This window comes from Rhopilema esculentum, chromosome 9 (genome assembly GCF_057945365.1).
Source record: "Rhopilema esculentum isolate cy_ngs chromosome 9, ASM5794536v1, whole genome shotgun sequence".
NCBI lineage: Eukaryota > Metazoa > Cnidaria > Scyphozoa > Rhizostomeae > Rhizostomatidae > Rhopilema > Rhopilema esculentum.
Genome location: NC_142823.1, coordinates 10,232,161 through 10,241,684, shown reverse-complemented (window position 1 = coordinate 10,241,684; position 9,524 = coordinate 10,232,161).

The following is a 9,524-nucleotide window of genomic DNA, read 5'->3' as shown; positions in this document are numbered from 1 at the left end:
TTGTCAGGCCATGCTATGAATGGTTTCAGCTCTAAGGACATCAGGCGAAACCAGGTAAACAGTATAGAGCTGACTAAATGTTTAGTTTATTATTGTGCTAATACTAATTGCATGAGCAAGGTACTCAGTCAGCAAACAAAGCAGCTTACTTTGTCTGAATGATATTACAGACCTTTATCATATAGAAAAAACTTTGATTAAAATGTAAAATAACATTGTGAGCTACTCAGTCACTATTGAACTCATAGCCAGTCGTCTCTTCGGAAGGAAATTTTTGCCTGATTTTGTTGTAAGCACAGGCTGGGAGAGGGATTCTTTTGTTTCCTGTTGTGTGTAGTTGCGCTGCGGTGCCGCTTATTGAATAAGAAAGAGCTGCGGTATCATTTGTTGACTTACAAAAGGACTTCTCACCTTTTATTGTTGTATTATCTTCAATGACCCTTTTGTATACTTTTGTTTCGTGTTTTTCAGGTGTTTGGAACGTTGTTTGTTTTGTCTTGATGTTTTTAAGTTCGATGATACAATAAAATTGAGTTCACTGCTATCCGCTGTTCTACTGTGGTCTCGACTAAAACACCAGAACGGATCACAGACCACTTATACAATTCCTCAAAGATACAACATTTCCTATTCTGCCATGCACCAGCCTTGTAAATTCTCTATAGGAGATCTTGAAGAAATCTTCATGTCCAGAAATCAACATTTTTAAAAATATTGCATGAACACAAACTGATTTCTTGTGCTTTATATGCACATATCCACAATAAATAAGTACTGGACTGTTAAACATTTAGAAAGCTTTGTGAACCTAAATTCTGTATTCCTGTAATTTGTAAATGTAGGTATCCTGACAAGAAAATTGGCTTTTCTAAATTTTGCTCTTTGAGACCAAAATGGTGTATTCTGGTTGGAAGCTCTGGAACTCATTCCCCATTCACCAGAATGTTAAATTGATGCTTAATGCAGTTGATTTAAATAATTCTTATCATGACTTGATTGAGCAAATTGTTTGTGACAAAAATAGCAAAGACTGCATGGTCCATGGCTGTCCAGGGGGCGACAAGTTAAAAGAATTCCTTAAAGAAAAGCTTTAAACCGATGATGATGTGACAGTGTTGAAGAGAATATAACGTTTAGTAAATGGATAACAGTAGACAGGTCAGAACTTATAACCCAAAACCTCCCAACAGAAGATTTCATATTTTTTTAAGCAAATAAGATAGATGCATTAACTACACACTCATATATTGCACAGGCCCAGGCCCAACACCTTAAGAAATGTAGAGAAGAACTTCAACAAGATGACTGTATAATATTGTTAGACTTTGCGGAAAATCAAAAGTTTTTCAGCCAAGATGAAATTCAGAGCTATTATTGACATCAACAAACATGTAGTTGTCATTTATTATAAAAGGAACAACAGTCTTTGTGACAAATCACTCTGCATCGTATCAGATGATTTAGACCATGACACCAGTTTCGTTTACAAAGTTATTTCTATAACAATATCATTTTTAAAAGAAAAACTAAATCCAGAAATGAAGTTGGTGCACTACTTTAGTGATGGATGTAGTGGTCAATACAAAAATTATAAATACTTTCTGAAACGTTTGCCTACACCATCATGACTTCTCAGTTTCATGTAGGTGGTCGTTTTTTGCTACCAGCCATGGAAAATCACCATGTGATGAAATTGGAGGAATAATTAAGCGACTGGTTACAAGGGCAAGTCTACAGAGACCACAGGAAGGCCAAATTCTAACAGCAAGACAAGTACATGAATTCTGTGTAAAAGAAATGAAAGGAGTTGACAGCATCTTTGTTTCTAAAGAGGAGATTGAGCTACTTAGATTTAAGCCTGATAAAATGTACCAGAAAGCTCTAACCTTGCCTGGAACTGGAAGCTTCCATCATTTCGTCCCACTCACTGAAACAGTTATTGGTGCTAAGCGTGTTTCAAGTGAGAATTACTATACAATAAAGTATGATATTGTTGGAGGGTCATAAATCGACAAAGTGGGTGAAAATTTGATGGTTAAATGCTTAGACTTCATTATTTGTCGATATGATCAGCATTAATGGCTTAGCTTCACAATTTCTGTTTAAGAAATTTATGATGATGTGGATTTGAAGTTTCTGCACCCAGCCTTTCCCTCTATGTCATTTACATGCCACATATGGAAGATATATGCTTTGTACCAAAGCCTCATATCCTATGCACTGTCAAAGCTTCTATAACAATAACTTGAAGAAGCTACAAATTAAATAGATCCAATGTGGTACCCCAGTCATCAATGTACCCCAGTCTCAAAATAGCACTTGGGGGCATTTTTTGGCTTGTGTCTGTTCGGCATCGTCATCAGCATGTGAAATTACCCCAGTGTACCCATTTTCATGCTGGTATCACAATTTGCACAATTCAAGTCAAATACTGTGCTGAGAGCCCAGACTACTATGGAAGCCCTTTGTAAAAAATTAAAGGCATTGTTTGGGAATGTGTGATGTTTGGCAAATCTGCTAGGTTGTATGCGGCTAGCAACCAATTTACAGGTTTATATTATTCTGGATCCAGCTTTCTGTTGTAATGTTACTAAACAACTTTTACTAAAGTTACCATAACAGGGAGTTCTAGATTATCCACGAAGGGATTATTACACAAATTACCTATTGTTTGTGTGTTGGTTTTTGGCTCAAAAATCTTTAAAAGGAGTCTTTTGTTGTAGCACGAAAATCATGACTCAGTGTACTCAGGTATTCCCTCTGCTTTTATCACTACTCGAGGCTTGGAAATTGTTAGTATAGAACTTTGCCAGACCGCTAATTAATATCCAATTTCAATATAATAGTGTGAAGTAAAGAAAGCCACTGACACCTCAAACAGTCGGCTGTAGACCGGTTTCGCCCCATATCAGTGCTCGTCAGTACAGCAAGACTGAATGAGGAACTAAGCCAACCTAGGGCCAGCAATTATGCTGTCAGTGGCAATGCATGTGGGAGGTAGTGTAAAAAGGAAAAGAAGTACGCATGAGTCTTAGAGACTCTGCAGTCTCTTTAAGCAATATTCAGCTTTTTTATGATGTACCAGGTCGAGTTGCCTCTGAATGGGTTAATGCTGAAGTTTCTTCAAGACATTGCTTCGCAATGCCTTGAAGAGTGTGAGTGTGATCGTAAGCCTTTCCCAGGAAGGCCTGCCTGACCCACTTAAAGTTGACTACATTGCATTCAACTGTACAAACAGTAGAAGGCATCTATCTTGTGAGGTTCTTTGTGACAGTCAGCCTTGTAATGGAAGTGTTTTGCACAAAGAAAATGGCAGTGAAAAAAGATGGAAGTTCCTGCAAAACTTAAAGCTCCTGTTTCCTTCACATCACCCCAGCACCTTAAATTAACACTTGAAGAACAGCGCTTGAATTGCTCACAGCTGGAAAATAAAACCGTGCAAAGACACCAGAGCTTGAAAATCATCAATATTCATTGACAAGGAAGTTGGCCAAGACATAATCAAGGGATATTTTGTGGGGTATATAAAAAAATCACACCGTTCATGCACCTATTTTGGCAACAACAACAGAAGCTTTGTACCTCAAATTCTAAGGGACTCAGATTCCAACCTATGGTAATTCTTTTCTGTCTATCTTTTGAAGGCAAATCATCCTCTTGTTATGAAGAGAAGAGAAATAGCTGCTTTCTAGTTCTTCCAAGTCAAAGAACTTTGCATGACGATCCTAATCATATACCACTGAAACCTGGCTTTAATAAGCAAGTTATCCAGGAATTAATCCATACAACACATGAATATTTTGATATGGAGCGTTTTGTTATTCTGCTTCTTGATGAAATGAAAATCCAATCTAACTTGGTTTTTGACAACGTAACTGGAGCACTAATTGGATTCCCAGACTTAGGGCACCCAAGTGTTAATTTTGCAACTCTCCAAGACAAAGATAAACTTGCTTCTCGTGTTGTGACTTAATCTGAAATTTACCTTTGCATATTTTGCAACAACAAATGTTACAAGTTTCCAGATTTTCCCTTTGTTTTGGGAAGCTCTCTATGTTCTTGAGAAGACTTGCAATATCTGGGTAATTGGGGCAACATGTGATGGGGCCGGTGCCAACAGAAACTTTTTCAAGATGCACAAGGACATGGCTGGTGATTGCAATAAAGATGTTTGTCATCGCACTGTCAATTTGTGGGCAAGATACAGACACAATATGTGGGCAAGATACTTTTTTCAGATGCTCCACATCTTCTAAAAACTGCACGGAATTACCTGTATAATTCATGTAGTGGCAGACAGTCAAGATATATGTGGAATGCAGGTGAACATTTACTTTGGCAACCTATATCTGAAATGTATTCCCTTGGTGCTGAGAATCCTTAGAAAGTCATACCAAAGATCACATATGAACATGTAAATCTCACTCCATATTAAAAATGCGAGTGAATTTAGCTGCCCAGGTGTTAAGCTCTACTATACCCAAAGCCATTCTGCATTTTGGTGTAAATAAGTCTAAGCTACAGCACAGTTCTATCAACTCATGGACTCTTTTTTCGATTGCATGAATGTTAGAAGCACGAATGAGCATGTACACAAACGAAAACAAAATCTTGCTCCATACAATTCTTCCACTGACCCAAGGTTTGCCTGGCTACAAGGTGTATTTCTACAGTTTCATGTAGATTGGAGAGAGTATATAGCATGAATATAGTAGAGAGAATATAGCAGGGAAGGAGACTTGAAAAAGACAACCAAAGCAAAATGTTTATTTCTTGGCAAGCATTTGAAGGATTTCAGGTAACTTTCTATTCCGACATTGATGCTATTGAATTCTTGCTAGCTGAGGGAGCTGAATTTGTCTTGCCCAAAAGATTCTCTCAGGATCCATTGGAGGAGTATTTTGGAAATCAAAGAAAGCTCGGGAGGCGCTCCGATAACCCAGACTTGTGAGCTTTTTGTTACAATGGCAATACCATTCGTATTCAGAAAAGCATTTCCTGTGAGAGTGGCAATACCCGTGGTCAATATGACAGGAAAAAAAGTTGCCAGAATGTTTCAAATGACCCTCTCGCTAAACGCAATTAAATATTTTGCAAAATGTAGAAAAGCATTAGAGGACACTGACAATAATATGAGCTATATGCATTATTGATCTATCCAGCTTTGAATCATTTAAAAAGGAAATGTTTTGGATGCTAGCTGCTTGAATATTTTCCATTTGGCACCAAAAAATATGTTAATTATTCTGTCAATCATTCAAAACTATCAAAACATGAAATAAGGTGTAGACACCTAGAAATTAGAACTCAAACCATGAATATTATCAATTTAAACTATATAACAACATTATAGACAGTATAAGAAGAAAATTCAGTGAAGTCAGAAAAACAAAATGCTAGAGTAGTTATAAAGAAACCTGTTCTTAAATTATGTAGAGGCTTGTTAGTATTTAAGTTGTGATTTAAGTTCTGGCGTTGCCACTTTTTCTGGTATTAATCTTTACTTGCCACTTTTGGAACATGGCAATCTTTTCTTTATTGCCTGCGGAAAACTTCACCAGTACCAGTCGTTATATAAATTTGAGTTTGAGGCATTCCCAGGCTTGCAATTTGGCACATAATAAGGGAATAGCATTAGAAATGGCTACAAATTTCAATCTTCCAGAAACCTTTAGAATATCCATGAAAGCAATTTTAATTGCATAAACATTAATCTGCATCAGCTTTTTTTGCTTTGCCTTCCTGTGATAACTCTAATTCCTTTCTCTAATTGCTTTTAGAATGTTTAGCTTTTATCTTGTGACCCTGGTCATTGTCTCTGGCAAGCAAAAATGATTGAACCCTTACATAAAGTTCTAAAATTCTGTTTGTTACATCTTGGGCCAAATTAATGCCAATTTCAAGTTCTGCAGAGTCAGCCAGATCTTGTATGTTTTTTTGCACTGTTTAATTCTCCATTGATGATTGCAAAATTTGCATGAAGTCAATTCTTTGTCCAACCAGCTTCTTGGTTTCATTCGGAAAAAAACTTTTCGGCAGTTAGAAGAATTGTCTCCCTGTTTGAATTTATTCTCCAGAAACCACCTCGATTCATCAATGCAAAAAATATTACGTAGGGTTTGCTGTCCTCAGAGTCCAACAATCTCCCTGCACAGAGAATAGACATGCATTTTGTGGCACATCCTCAGCCCAGTTTTTAGAAATTTTAAACTTCTTATGAACCTTATGTAAAACAAAACCACCTATTTAGCGTAAACCATGCCTTTCCTTTCCATTTAGTGTCAGTTCACCATCATAGCTTCCATCTGCTTGCATTTCTGATTTCCCTCTTTGTTTGTAGCACAAAAGCAATATGTCAATTACCTTGCATAATAGCAAAATAACCAAGGATGCCTCTGACACGGAGAAGTATATACGAACCAGGGTGGTAGGTCGATTGGAAGTTGACCACAACAACCTTGGTTATTTTCTATGCTCTTCAAATAGGGAGGTTATTTATCTTCCTACAGACCTTGAACCTGTTTACGGGTTTGTTAAGCGTAAGAAGGATCTTCCTTGCGATCCAGACAGTGATGATATTTTTTATTCTAATCTGCTGTATAAGTATATGTAACGTTTTTGTTTTTTCCATTCTATCAACATCTCAAACGGCCAAAAATAAACCCTAAATTTATACTGATATGCAACTATGAAGATATTTTACCAGATATTTCAGAAGCAACTATGAAGAATTTAAAGTTTTTTTCATTCTATCAATATAAATGTCTAAATAGGAAATTTGCGTTTTTTTCTTTCATTTTGAAATTTCATAATTTAAAATATGATATGAAACAAACAAACAGCGGAACATATTTAAAAACAACAAAACTACTAAAAACAACAGAACATATTTGAACACAATAAAACTACTTATTATTGATTATTATTGACTGTCATATTTGGGAACGTTCCGGAATAGAAATTATTACAAAAGGAGGGAAATTCCTTTCTATAGAAAGGAAATTCCCTCCTCTGCTGCTTATTTCTTTTCTTCTTATTATTAACGATTTTGACAATAATAGTCATCCCTGGTCTGAAAGAGAATTAGAGAAATAAAAATTGAATATATTGGCCTGTACATTATATTAAAATATTAAAAGATTTCTTAACAATCAGAAATGAAATATACCGTCTTCAAATAATTTCAATAATTTAAAGAATGATATATTCGCAGCGTAGAAATTGAAAAATGAACAAATTTTTACTGTGCAACAGTAGGATTTACAATTGTGATAAGATAAATACCTAAGTTCCTTGAGCTTCTTTTTCTCTTTATTTAAGAACAGAATTCCCTTAATGTCTTTTATATTAAAATCTTTTGCCACAGTCCTTCTCATTTTTGAAAATTTTTTTCGAATGGTATTTCCTAAGAGAATAAGAATGTGACTATTAAGTTTTACAATACAACAGTAAAAATTTTTTTATCTAATAAATACTGTAAAATTTGATACGAAATTCCCAATGCAAAGATTGACCATCAACTACATGAAATTTATTGTGAGCAAAGTCTGTATATAAGTCATTTATTTTTAATGTAAGTTAAAAATATTTGCAAGGAAAATACTTGTATATATTTAGTATTATGAAGTAAGCAAATAATAACCTTTTTTTCATTTTTAAAACATACAGTAACGGTTTCTGGCCTTTCTTCCATTGTTTTTTCATCGTCAGACATTATCTCTTCTTTCTGAAATTTCGCTACAATGTATTACAAGGAGTCAAATTTTGCAACTATTTATACAACTTTGCACACAAAGAACTCAAATTTTCTAAAACATTTGGTGAAATTGCAAATTCGCCTGGAAAATTTTTTTATAAAGTAACACAAAAAGGGTGGCCGAAGCCATTCAAAAGTATGAAAAAAATGCAAAATTACGTCAAAAAACACAATAGAAATCTTGTAGATTTAGTTACAACATACCTTTCCAAAGAGTTAAATCGCGCGAAAAATGATTCCAATTTCGAACGCGATGTATCTTAATGGAATCAACAAAATACTTCCAATGCAACATAATAACAATAGTAAATCAATCAATCCATAAATGTCCAGTATGTTAAAAGTCCTCATTAAAGTCAAATTATTATGAAAATATAATTCAATCCATTCAAGGGCCATGTCGCACACGAACAGCACATGTATTCTTCTATCCTTTAAAGTAGGTACATTTTCTTGGTAAATAACGGAGGAAGTCCTATCCTTGAAAACATTTCAGAAAATAAATCCGCCTGTAGACATCAGCGTCTGGATTGATCCTGAAATGAAAAGAAGCGAATCATAATTATATCATCAATCCATCAAACGCATCAAAACGAGTAATGAGCGAAAAAATATATATGACACCAAGTAATCAAAAATACATCTATATAGGCTTCTGTACACGCAAACAGGGAGGGTATCAATCATGAAAATAATAGTACGTAAATAGAGACATAAAAGATATTACAAACTAAAATAAATAAGAAACTTACCGAACATCAGTAACTCTATGCCGAAGCAATCCAACCACGCCACGAGGCTTTAACAACCACCGATAGTTCTACCGATCCATCTGCGAATGATATAAAATCCTATCAACAAACAGATCAACGGCTCACATTCAATTGATCAACAATTCAATTAAGTATTTCCAGTATTACATGATAACCAATTCATGTAAATTTCTAAAGATCGCACAAGCATCTTCCTGATCGCGGCATGCCTCAGAACTAAATGTACCACAATGAACCATAGCATTCTGATGCTACTCGAACCTTATCCATCATGTTTTTGATTTACTGAATCTGACATGAGGAAGCAACACAAAGATTTAGTATGTGTGAGCTACAGTGGACATAGACAGCATTGTTGAAGAGTGACTGAATACGAGCAGCAGCACCGGAAATTCTGTCTGCCATATTACCGGCACCATCGTAACCTTGGCTCCGTCAGTGATCCATGAAAAGACCAAAGCTTACGACCGCATGCAACAAATTATTTGAAATCACTTCCCCAGAGAGGCTTGCTGACATGGAATAAATCCAATAACCTCCTCTCGAATGGATCGATTTTGGTTGACAAACAAAAAACAACAGACATACTGCTCGACATGTGAGCAATTTGTGGCCTCATCAGGTAAGATAGAAAAAAATTTAGCCTCTTTTACGTCACTCAGAATGACCTCTGATATAATTTCCCCGAAGATGGTAATTATCTCATTCTGTGTGGTTTTTAAGCGATATGTTGCATTTTTAGGGGCACTTTCTAAATCCGCAAGCATCTTTTCACCAAACCTGGCCCAATACTTCAGAACTTCTTGAAAGTTGCCAGGATTTACACTTTCCTCCTCATAATATGATGAATCATCTCTATGGGCCCTTAGAGCCATATTTTGCCTCCCAAACAACATCACAAAATCAACGATTGGCCCAAGGCATTGCTTCTTTCACTCAATTTGTTCCCGCTTGGCCTTATTCAGAAGGAGATCTGCAGATGTAGCCTTTTTTGC